Below are 13,068 nucleotides of genomic sequence, written 5' to 3' on the forward strand. Positions count from 1 at the left end.
TATTTTATGATCTTCAGTTATATATAAAATTTCTCAGTTCTGTTACTCGTGAAAAGATCAATACCAGACTGAATTACTATCTACTGGCAAAAGGCCCAAAAAGCTTATTTTAGCATTAATCTTTTACATGATTAAATGTATTTCCTACTTTGAGATCACCTAAACATTGGGGAAAAAAAGAAAAAAAAATGAAAGGGCAGTATATTCATAAACCAGCAAATAATTTCACTGAAATGTACCATAAAACACAAAGAACCACCATATGCCTGTATGAAAAACATGGTGCATTACATATTCACACAGAGATCTATGCATGCATGCGTGTGTATATACTCACACACACATATCCAGTCATAAAACAAAGCCTATTAAGATTCTGCCATATCCAGCTGGAGACGTTCCATATCCAGTTTTGCATTTTTTCTTACTACATCAAATAAATAGCTTTTTGTCATCATCCCATTCTTTTTTTTTTTTTGCGGTATGCAGCCCTCTCACTGTTGTGGCCTCTCCCATTGCGGAGCACAGGTTCCAGACGTGCAGGCTCAGTGGCCATGGCTCATGGGCCCAGCCGCTCCGCGGCATGTGGGATCTTCCCGGACCAGTGCACAAACCCGTGTCCCCTGCATCGGCAGGCGGACTCTCAACCACTGTGCCACCAGGGAAGCCCTGTCATCCCATTCTTGAACACTGTCTGGAGAAAATCATGACCTTATTCTTCAAAGTATTTTTCAAATGCAACAAAATTCCCTGCTGGTATCCTATGTAAAGGTAATCAGCCCTACCTGGGCCTTTTGTTGGGATCAGCAACAAAGTCCTTAAAGACATTAATCCCAAGGCCAGTAATTACAACATGACTATACTTGACGGAAACGTTCAAGAGATGCCTTGTTAATTGCTGTAGCAAAGCTTCCACCAGAACCAAAAGAAACATTTTCTACGCTCCATTTTTGTTTTTTGCTTCACACCTTCCACAGTCTCTTTAAAGGTGTTACATCTGCAACATCCCCTTGACTAACTCTAGGGTAAGGGGGCAGCAACTTGCAGCTCATTGAGTTCTCAGTAGCAGGGAAATTCGTACCTAAAATATCATAGTCTTTAATACAGTATTAAGATTTCAAGAAACAGCTATGATTATTAGTGGTGCCTCTGCATACTTTGGAAACATTAAACGTCTTAGATCCTTACCCTCTATTATCTCTCACACATTATAAATGTTACAGTTATTGCAGACTACAAATCCAGGCGCTGATAAAAAACTGTTTCTTTATGTTCAGAAACATCTTTTTTATGGTCTTCACCTCAAGCTGTTACGGTACTGTGTTCTGCCACTAGAACAGAATACACTAGAACAGGATCTTTTGTTCCATAGCATTTTCTTTTTAAACATCTTTATTGGAGAATAATTACTTTACAATGCTGTGTTAGTTTCTGCTTTATAACAAAGTGAATCAGATATACATATACATATATCCCCATATCTCCTCCCTCTTGCCTCTCCCTCCCATCCTCCATATCCCATCCCTCTAGGTGGACACAAAGCAATGAGCTGAGCTCCCTATGCTGTGCAGCTGCTTCCCATTAGCTGACTATTTTACATTTGGTGGTGTATATATGTCCATGCAACTCTCTCACTTCATCCCAGCTTACCATTTCCCCTCTCCATTACCTCAAGTCCATTCTCTACGTCTGTGTCCTTATTCCTGTCCTGCCCCTAGGTTCTTCAGAACCTTTTTTTTTTTTTAGATTCAATATATATGTGTTAGCATATGGGTTTTTTTTTTTCTTTCTGACTTAACTTCACTCTGTATGACAGTCTCTAGGTCCATTCACCTCAAAACAAATAACTCAATTACATTTCTTTTTATGGCTGAGTAATATTCCATTGTACATACATGCCACATCTTCTTTACCCATTCATATGTCAGTGGACACTTAGGTTGCTTCCATGTCCTGGCTATTGTAAATAGAGCTGCAATGAAGATTTTGGTACAAGACTCTTTTTGAATTATGGTTTTCTCAGGGTATATGCCCAGTAGTGGGATTGCTGGGTCATATGGTAGTTCTATTTTTAGTTTTTAAAGGAATCTCCATACTGTTCTCCATAGTGGCTGTATCAATTTACATTCCCACCAACAGTGCAAGAGTGTTCCCTTTTCTCCACACCCTCTCCAGCATTTATTGTTTGTATATTTTTTGATGATGGCCATTCTGACCGGTGTGAGATGATAACCTTATTGTAGTTTTGATTTGCATTTCTCTAATGATTAGTGATGTTGAGCATTCTTTTATGTGTTTGTTGACAATCTGTATATCTTCTTTGGAGAAATGTCTATTTAGGTCATCTGCCCATTTTTGGATTGGGTTGTTTGTTTTTTTGTTATTGAGCTGCATAAGCTGCTTATAAATTTGGAGATTAATCCTTTGTCAGTTGATTCATTTGCAAATATTTTCTCCCATTATGAGGGTTGTCTTTTCGTCTTGTTTATGGTTTCCTTTGCTGTGCAGAAGCTTTGAAGTTTCATGAGGTCCCATTTGTTTATTTTTGTTTCCATTTCTCTTGGAGGTGGGTAAAAAAGGATCTTGCTGTGATTTATGTCATAGAGCGTTCTCCCTATGTTTTCCTCTAAGAGTTTGATAGTGTTTCGCCTTACGTTTAGGTCTTTAATCCATTTTGAGTTTATTTTTGTTTATGGTGTTAGGGAGTGTTCTAATTTCATTCTTTTACATGTACCTGTCCAGTTTTCCCAGCACCACTCATTGAAGAGGCTGTCTTCTCCACTGTATATTCTTGCCTCCTTTATCAAAGATAAGGTGACCATATGTGCGTGAGTTTATCTCTGGGCTTTCTACCCTGATCCACTGATCAATATTTCTGTTTCTGTGCCAGTACAATACTGTCTTGATTACCGTAGCTTTGTAGTATAGTCTGAAGTCAGGGAGCCTGATTCCTGTAGCTCCATTTTTCTTTCTCAAGATTGCTTTCGCTATTCAGGGTCTTTTGTGTTTCCATACAAATTGTGAAATTTTTTGTTCTAGTTTCTGTGAAAAATGCCAGTGGTTGTTTGATAGGGATTGCATTGAATCTGTAGATTGCTTTGGGTAGTAGAGTCATTTTCACAATGTTGATTCTTCCAATCCAAGAACATGGTATATCTCTCCATCTATTTGTATCATCTTTAATTTCTTTCATCAGTGCCTTATAGTTTTCTGCATACAGGTCTTTTGTCTCCTTAGGTTGGTTTATTCCTAGGTTTTATTGTTTTTGTTGCAATGGTAACTGGGAATGTTTTCTTAATTTCACTTTCAGATTTTTCATCATTAGTGTATAGGAATGCAAGAGATTTCTGTGCATTAATTTTGTATCCTGCTACTTTACCACATTCATTGATTAGCTCTAGTAGTTTTCTGTTAGCATCTTTAGGATTCTCTATGTATAGTATCATGTCATCTGCAAACAGTGACAGCTTTACTTCTTCTTTTCCGATTTGGATTCCTTTTATTTCTTTTTCTTCTCTGATTGCTGTGGCTAAAACTTCCAAAACTATGTTGAATACTAGTGGTGAGAGTTGGCAACCTTGCCTTGTTCCTTATCTTAGTGAAAATGGTTACACTTTTTCACCATTGAGGATGATAATGGCTGTGGGTTGTCATATATGGCCTTTATTATGTTGAGGTAAGTTCCCTCTATGCCTACTTCTGCAGGGTTTTTATCATAAATGGGTGTTGAATTTTGTCGAAAGCTTTCTCTGCATCTATTGAGATGATCATAGGTTTTTCTCCTTCAATTTGTTAATATGGTGTATCATGTTGATTGGTTTGCATATATTGAAGAATCCTTGCATTCCTGGAATAAACCCCACTTGATCATGTTGAATGATCCTTTTAATGTGTTGTTGGATTCTGTTTGCTAGTATTTTCTTGAGGATTTTTGCATCTATGTTCATCAGTGATATTGGTCTGTAGCTTGCTTTCTTTGTGACATCTTTGTTTGGTTTTGGTATCAAGGTGATGGTGGCCTTGTAGAATGAGTTTGGGAGTCTTCCTCCCTCTGCTATATTTTGGAAGAGTTTGAGAAGAATAGGTGTTAACTCTTCTCTAAATGTTTGATAGAATTCGCCTGTGAAGCCATCCGGCCCTGGGCTTTTGTTTGTTGGAAGACTTTTAATCACAGTTTCAATTTCAGTGCTTGTGATTGGTCTTTTCATATTTTCTGTTTCTTCCTGGTTCAGTCTTGGAAGATTGTGCATTTCTAAGAATTTGTCCCTTTCTTCTAGGTTGTCCATTTTATTGGCATAGAGTTGCTTATAGTAATCTCTCATGATCCTTTGTATTTCTGCAGTGTCAGTTATTACTTCTCCTTTTTCATTTCTAATTCTATTGATTTGAGTCTTCTCCCTTTTGTTCTTCATGAATCTGGCTAATGGTTTATCAATTTTGTTTATCTTCTCAAAGAACCAGCTTTTAGTTTTATTGATCTTTGCTATCATTTCCTTCCTTTCTTTTTCATTTGTTTGTGATCTGATCTTTATGATTTCTTTCCTTCTGTTAACTTTGGGTTTTTTAAATTTTTTCTTTCTCTAATTGCTTTAGGTGCAAAGTTATGTTGTTTATGTGAGATGTTTCCTGTTTCTTCAGGTAGGATTTATTGCTATAAACTTCCCTCTTAGAACTGCTTTTGCTGCATCCCATAGGTTTTTGGGTCGTGGTGTCTCCATTGTCATTTGTTTCTAGGTATTTTTGATTTCCTCTTTGATTTCTTCAGTGATCACTTGGTTATTAAGTAATGTATTGTTTAGCCTCCATGTGTTTGCATTTTTTACAGATCTTTTCCTGTAATTGATATCTATTCTCATAGCATTGTGGTCGAAAAAGATACTTGATACGTTTTCAGTTTTCTTAAATTTACCAATGCTTGATTTGTGACCCAAGATATGATCTATCCTGGAGAATGTTTCATGAGCACTTGAGAAAAATGTGTATTCTGTTCTTTTTGGATGGAATGTCCTATAAATATCAATGACGTCCGTCTTGTTTAATGTATCATTTAAAGCTTGTGTTTCCTTATTTAGTTTCATTTCGGATGATCTGTCCATTGGTGAAAGTGAGGTGTTAAAGTCCCCTACTATGTGTGTTACTGTCGATTTCCCCTTTTATGGCTGTTAGTATTTGCCTTATGTATTGAGGTGCTCCTATGTTGGGTGCATAAATATTTACAATTGTTATATCTTCTTTTTGGATTGATCCCATGATCATTATGTAATATCTTTCTTTATCTCTTGTAATAGTCTTTTTTTAAAGTCTATTTTGTCTGATATGAGGATTGCTACACCAGCTTACTTTTGATTCCCATTTGCATGGAATATCTTTTTCCATTCCCTCACTTTCACTCTGTATGTGTCCCTGGTCTGAAGTCAGTCTCTTGTAGACAGCATATATATGGGTCTTGTTTTTGTATCCATTCAGCCAGTCTGTGTCTTTTGCTGGGAGCATTTAAACCATTTACATTTAAGATAATTATCGATATGTATGTTCCTATTCCCATTTTGTTAATTGTTTGAGGTTTGTTATTGTATGTCTTTCCCTTCTCTTGTGTTTCTTGCCTAGAAAAGTTCCTTTAGCATTTGTTGTACAGTGGGTTTGGTGGTGCTGAACTCTCTCAGCTTTTGCTTGTCTGTAAAGGTTTTAATTTCTCCATCAAATCTGAATGAGATCCTTGCTGGGTGGAGTAATCTTGGTTGTAGGTTTTTCTCCTTCATCACTTTAAATATGTCCTGCCAGTCCCTTCTGGCTTGCAGAGTTTCTGCTGTCAGATTAGCTGTTAACCTTATGGGAATTCCCTTGTGTGTTATTTGTTGTTTTTCCCTTGCTGCTTTTAATATGTTTTCTTTGAATTTAATTTTTGATAGTCCGATTAATATGTGTCTTGGTGTGTTTCTCCTTGGATTTATCCTGTATAGGACTCTCTGTGCTTCCTGGACTTGATTGACTATTTCCTTTCCCATATTAGGGAAGTTTTCAACTATAATGTCTTCAGATATTTTCTCAGTCCCTTTCTTTTTCTCCTCTTCTTCTGAGATCACTATAATTTAAATATTGGTGCATTTAATGTTGTCCCAGAGGTCTCTGAGATTGTCCTCCGTTCTTTTCATTCGTTTTTCTTTATTCTGCTCTGCAGTAGTTATTTCCACTATTTTATCTTCCCAGTCACTTATCCGTTCTTCTGCCTTAGTTATTCTGTTATTGATCCCTTCTAGAGTATTTTTGTTTTCATTTATTGTGTTGTTCATTGTTGCTTGTTTCCTCTTTAGTTCTTCTAGGTCCTTGTTAAATGTTTCTTGTGTTTTCTGTATTCTGTTTCCAAGATTTTGGATTTTCTTTTCTCTCATTATTCTGAATTCTTTTTCAGGTAGACTGCCTATTTCCTCTTCATTTGTTAGGTCTGGTGGGTTTTTACCTTGATCCTTCATCTGTTGTGTGTTTTTCTGTCTTCTCATTTTGCTTATCTTACTGTGTTTGGGGTCTCCTTTTTGCATGCTGCAGGTTCGTAGTTCCCGTTGTTTTTGGTGTCTGTACCCAGTGGCTAAGGTTGGTTCACTGGGTTGTGTAGGCTTCCTGGTGAATGGAACTAGTGCCTGTGTTCTGGTGGATGAGGGTGGATCTTGTCTTTCTGGTTGGCTGGTCCACGTCTGGTGGTGTGTCTTGGGGTGTCTGTGGCCTTATTATGGTTTTAGGCAGCCTCTCTCCTAATGGGTTGGGTTGTGTTCCTGTCTTGCTAGTTGTTTGGCATAGGGTGTCCAGCACTGTAGCTTGCTGGTCGTTGAGAGAAGCAGGGTCTTGGTGTTGCGTGGTGATCTCCGGGAGATTTTCACCGTTTGATATTACATTGAGCTTGGAGGTATCTTGTCGAACAGTGTCCTGATGTTGGCTCTCCCACCTCAGAGGCACAACACTGGCTCCTGGCTGGAGCATCAGGAGCCTTTCATCCGCACAGCTCAGAATAAAAGGGAGAAAAAATAGAAGGAAAGAAAGAAAGAGGATAAAATAAAATAAAGTTACTAAAATAAAAAATAATTATTAAGAAAAAAATTTTTTGAGTAAAAAAAAAAACACGGATGACAGAACCCTAGGACAAATGGTGAATGCAAAGCTATACAGACAAAATCTCTCACAGAAGCATACCATACACACTCACGAATAGAGCAAAAGGGGAAAAAGTAATATGTCTTTCTCCCAAAGTCCATCTCCTCTATTTGGGCTGATTCGTCGTCTATTCATGTATTCCACAGATGCAGAGTACATCAAGTTGATTGTGGAGATTTAATCTGCTGCTCCTGAGGCTGCTGGGAGGGATTTCCCTTTCTCTTCTTTGTTCGCACGTCTCCTGGGGTTCAGCTTTGGATTTGGCCCCGCCTCTGCGTGTAGGTCGCCTGAGGGCATCTGTTCTTTGCTCAGACAGGACGGGGTTAAATGAGCAGCTGATTTGGGGGCTCTGGCTCACTCAGGCCGTGGGGAGGGAGGAGTACAGATGTGGGGTGAGAATGTGGCGGCAGAGGCCCGCATGACGTTGCAGCAGCCTGAGGCGTGCTGTGCGTTTTCCCGGGGAAGTTGTCCCTGGATCACGGGACCCTGGCAGTGATGGGCTGCACAGGCTCCTGGGAGGGGAGGTGTGGATAGTGACCTGTGTTTGCACACATGCTTCTTGGTGGCTGCAGGAGCAGCCTTAGCGTCTCATGCCCGTCTCTGGGGTCTGCGCTGATAGCTGCAGATTGCACCCATCTCTGGAGCTCCTTTAAGCAGCACTCTTAATCCCCTCTCCTTGTGCACCAGGAAACAAAGAGGGAACAAAAAGTCTCTTGCCTCTTCGGCAGGTCCAGACCTTTTCCCGGACTCCCTCCCGGCTAGCCGTGGCGCACTGAACCCTTCAGGCTGTGTTCACGCCACCAACCCCAGTCCTCTCCCTGTGATCCGACCTCTGAAGCCTGAGCCTCAGCTCCCAGCCCCCACCCACCCTGGCGGGTGAGCAGACAAGCCTCTCGGGCTGGTGAGTGCTGGTCGGCAGCGATCTTCTGTGCGGGAATCTCTCTGCTTTGACCTCTGCACCCCTGTTGCTGCGCTCTCCTCCGTGCCTCCGAAGCTTCCCCCTTCCTCCACCCGCCGTCTCTGCCCATGAAGGGGCTTCCTAGTGTGTGGAAACCTTTCCTCCTTCGCAGCTCCCTCCCCCTGGTGCAGGTCCCATCCCTATCCTTTTGTCTCTATTTATTCTTTTTTCTTTTGCCCTACCCAGGTACGTTGGGAGTTTCTTGCCTTTTGGGAGGTCTGAGGTCTTCTGCCAGCATTCAGTAGGTGTTCTGTAGGAGTTGTTCCACGTGTAGATGTATTTCTGATGTATCTGTGGGGAGGATGGTGATCTCCGCATCTTACTCTTCTGCCATCTTCCTCAACCTCAGCTTTTCCAGTTGTTTTAGGTGTCTGCCCCCAGTGGCTAAGTTTGGTTCAGTGGGTTGTGTTGGCTTCCTGGTGGATGGGACTAGTGCCTGTGTTCTGGTCGATGAGGGTGGATCTTGGGTTTCTAGTGGGCAGGACCACATCCCATGGTGTGTTTTGGGGTGTCTGTGGCCTTATTGTGATTTTAGGCAGCCTCTCTGCTAATGGGTGCAGTTGTGTTCCTGTCTTGCTAGTTGTTTGACCTACGGTGTCCAGCACTGTAGCTTGCTGCTCATTGAGTGGAGCTGGGTCTTTTCCCTGAGATGGAGATCTTGGGAGAGCTTTTGCCGTTTGATACTACATGGGGCCAGGAAGTCTCTGGTGGAGCAATGTCCTGAACTCAGCTCTCCCATCTCAGAGGCTCAGGCCTGACACCTGGCTGGTGCACCAAGACCTTGTGAGCCACACAGCTGAGAATGAAATGGAAAAAAAAAGAAAGAAAGAAAAAAGAAGAAAAGTAAAATGAAATAAAATAAAAGTTATTAAAATTAAGAATATTAAAAATAAAAAAATTAAAAGGTAATAGAAAAAAAGGAAAGAAAAGAGAGCAACCAATCCAAAAAGCAAATTCACCAGTGACACAAGCACTAAAAACTATGCCAAAAAAAAAAAGAAAAGATAGAACCCTAGGTAATTGGTAAAAGCAAAGGTATACAGACAAAATCACACAAAGAAGCATACACATACACACACAAAAGGTGAAAAATGAAAGAAAAAAAAATATAGATATATTTAAAAAAAGAAAGAGAGCAACGAAATCAATAAATGTACCAGTGATAATAAGCTCTAAATACTAAACTAAGATAAACATAAAAGCAGAAACAAATTAGATGCAGAAAGCAACCCCCAAGTCTACATTTGCTCCCAAAGTCCACCACCTCAATTTTGGGACGATTCCTTGTCTATTCAGTTATTCCACAGATGCAGGGTACATCAGGTTGATTGTGGAGATTTAATCCGCTGCTCCTGAGGCTGCTGGGAGAGATTTCCCTTTCTCTTCTTTGTTCGCACAGCTCCTGGGGTTCAGCTTTGGATTTGGCCCCGCCTCTGCATGTAGGTCACCCTCTGGGGTTTCTTCTTTGCCCAGACAGGAGGGGGTTAAAGGAGCAGCTCCTTAGGGGGCTCTGGCTCACTCAGGCTTGGGGAAGGAGGGATACAGAATGCGGGGCGAGCCTGCAGTGGCAGAGGCTGACGTGATATTGCAACAGCCTGAGGCGTGCCTTGTGTTCTCCCAGGGAAGTTGTCCATGGATCACGGGACCCTGGCAGTGGTGGGCTGCACAGGCTCCCTGGTGGGGAGGTATTGATAGTGACCTGTGCTTGTACACAGGCTTCTTGGTGGCTGCAGCAGCAGATTTAGCTGTTCATGCCCGTCTCTGGTGTCTGTGCTGATAGCCGCGGCTCACGCCCGTTTCTGGAGCTCATTTAGGGGGGGCTCTGAATCTCCTCTCCTCTAGCACTCCGGAACAATGTTCTCTTGTCTCTTAGGGAGTTCCAGACTTTTTCCTGGACTCCCTCCTGGCTAGCCGTGGCACACTAGCCCCCTTTAGACTGTGTTCATGCAGCCAACCCCAGACCTTTCCCTGGAATCCGACCTCTGAAACCTGAGCCTCAGCTCCCAGCCCCCGCCCGCCCTGGCGGGTGAGCAGACAAGCCCCTTGGGCTGGTGAGTGCTGGTTGGCACTGATCCTCTTTGTGGGAATCTCTCCGCTTTGCCCTCTGCACCCCTGTTGCTGTGCTCTCCTCCGTGCCTCCGAAGCTTCCCCTCCCCACCCAGCCCCATCTCTGCCAGTGAAGGGGCTTCCTAGTGTGTGGAAACTTTTCCTCCTTCACAGCTCCCTCCCAGAGGTGCAGGTCCCATCCCTATTCTTTTGTCTCTGTGTTTCCTTTTTTCTTTTGCCCTACCCAGGTATGTGGGGAGTTTGTTGCTTTTTTGGGAAATCTGAGGTCTTCTGCCAGCATTCAGTAGGTGTTCTGTAGGAGTTGTTCCCCATGTAGATGTAATTTTGATATATTTGTGGGGAAGATAGTGATCTCCACGTCTTACTCCTGTGCCATCTTGAAGGTCCCCCCTCCATAGTATTTGTAATTAAACCAATCCCTGCTACTCTATCTTTGCCTTTGAAATTAACCAAGTCAGCAGAGGCTCCAATGCCAGCAGTCTCTTAAAAAGAGACTCCTCTGTAGCCAAAATCATGTAACTTACATACAGGACCATCTAGGTTATTGGAAATTTCTAATAAATATTTGGCCAATATTTTCTTCTGCTCTCTAGCATTTGTGACCACTGTTATTGGATATTAGGACTGAACAAGAATAGTCTCAATCCAGTTTGTTAGCAAGTAACACTGTGAATCTGAGTTTTCTACTGTGAAGAGAAACTTTCTCTGAGAATGACAGAGCCTGCAGGAGCAGTTTTTATTTCTATTGGAAGATGTCCATCATATTTCTCAAGAACGTAGTTCTATCCCTTTTCATGAAAGACATCATCTGGAAAGTTCATTAATCTTTTATTCTGCAATGTCTATTCTGCTGTTCATCCTATCTAGTGAATTTTTTATTTAAGCTCTTGTAATTCTCATCTTTATAAGTTTGATTTGGCTCTTTTTTTTTTATCTTCCATGCTTCTACTTAGCACATCCAGTCTTTCTTCCAATGTGCTAACTCTGTGGAGTATCTGGAGTGCTGGCAACGTTCTATTTCTTAACCTGGCTGGGGGATACTTGGTGTTTGCTTTACATTATTTGGTAAATTTTACATTGATGTTTTTCATACTTTTCGACATGTATATGATATTTCAAAATGAAAATTAGATGGTCCAAGGAATCATATTAGCTCCACAGACTTTCAAAATCCAGCCGGTTACCACAAACTTCACCACTACTACTCTGATCCATGCCTCCATCATTCATAAACTTGTTAATAGCAAAACCCAACCCACCAGACTTCCTTCTTCTGCTCTTGTCTGCTATAGTCTACTTTCAGCTCAATGGCTAATGTCTTTCTTTTAAAATACAAGTTCAGTGATGTCATCCTCTGCTCAAATCCCAATGGCTTCCTATCTCAGTCAGAGTCAAAGTCAAACTTTTTATGGTTTACAAAGGCTTAGATGATCGGGCATCCTCTTATCTCTCTGACTCCTTTCTTAACATTTGTTTCCTCTATGTTAGCCATCCATTCTTCTAACTTACTGGGCATTCACCTGCTTCAGAAATACTGCACTTAAAATTTTCTCTGCCTACAACGCTCTTTGCACTGATACCCCCATGGCTCACTTCTTTATCTTCATCAAATCTACATTCAGATTGTATCTTCTCGGTTGGACTTTCCTGACCTTATTTAAGTCAATCACCTTTCACCAGTACCTCTGTTCCCTTCTCCCTTCCTTTCTTTCTTTTTCTCTCTCTTTCTTTCTTTCATAGTACTCATCACTGTCTATCATACTTCATATTCATTTAATCTTTGTCTTCCTCAGACTAAACATGAACTCTGCAAGAGAAATAATTTTTAACACTTTTTAAAAAAAAATTCATTGCTTGAAGCTTCAGTGCCTCTATCAGTATCTCATACACATGAAGTATGTACTCAATAAATATTTATTGAATAAACGCTCTTAAACCATTATTCTCTACTTTCGGGTAATTTTTCCTCCTTGAAATTAAAAAAAAAAGCCTCCATTGTTTATTTCAGTGGTGCATACGTAATGTGCAATGATAGCTGTTTGTTGAATGAACGATTCTGTGCCTTGCTAGGGGCAGTGTAGTCCTGTTATCCTAATTGTTACAGGTGGGGTGTAGGAGTATGCACTCTGACAGTCTATTGGCTCTTTTCTCTGATTGCATTCAACATACATCAATATTCATTTACTGTTTATTTTGGGACCTAAATATCAAACACCGATCTAGTAAACATGTTTGTATGGAAAACACTGGACAAGCCACTGCAGATTAAAATAAAGACCACGTTTTCTTCCAGGCTCCCAAAATATGCATGCAAAATGAAATGTGTCCCTGCATTCTACGGTGTGCTGCTGAACGTGCATTTGCATATGCAGAAGCCAGCTTCTGGCAGCAGATCAGTTAATTGCCAATACAAAGCAGCCACTGAGGACATATTTACTTCTCTTTTAAAGGCCAGTACATTTGTGTGAGCCACAAATGACATGCATGCTGTTGGATTTGCAGGAATGGTTTCGGAGGTTGGAAATGATTACCTCTTAGCTCAAATAGATTAGGGAGCTGTTGCTGTGAGTTCTAAAAGTCCCTGCTTTCTCAAATAGAAAATATCACTTGTTTTCCATGAAAATATGCTGCTGGTCCGAAGAAATCTACTTCTGTGCGTCAACCCTGGCATGTTTGGAATGGCAGCCCTCACTCACCCATCTTTAATTAAACCTAGAAGAGTGTTGAAGGCCAGGGAAGGACCCACATGCTCTTGCCTGGCTGTGGTGCTGGCCAGTCTTGACTCTACTCCAGAGAGTGAAAGTCTCTCTGAAATACAGTGGCCAGCCCTGCAAACAGGACTTATGAGTAGACTGATCAATGCAGAGCCTAATAGAACGAATATTTCCCATATTGTGGGG

General features: G+C 41.2%; 1 pseudogene; it reads right to left on the bottom strand.

Moving 5' to 3' along the window:
• Positions 1-891: 891 nt before the first annotated feature.
• Positions 892-10,989, bottom strand: LOC109548220 (nicotinamide phosphoribosyltransferase pseudogene; annotated as a pseudogene).
• Positions 10,990-13,068: the final 2,079 nt, after the last annotated feature.

The sequence above is a fragment of the Tursiops truncatus genome, chromosome 3 (genome assembly GCF_011762595.2).
Source record: "Tursiops truncatus isolate mTurTru1 chromosome 3, mTurTru1.mat.Y, whole genome shotgun sequence".
Taxonomy (NCBI): domain Eukaryota; kingdom Metazoa; phylum Chordata; class Mammalia; order Artiodactyla; family Delphinidae; genus Tursiops; species Tursiops truncatus.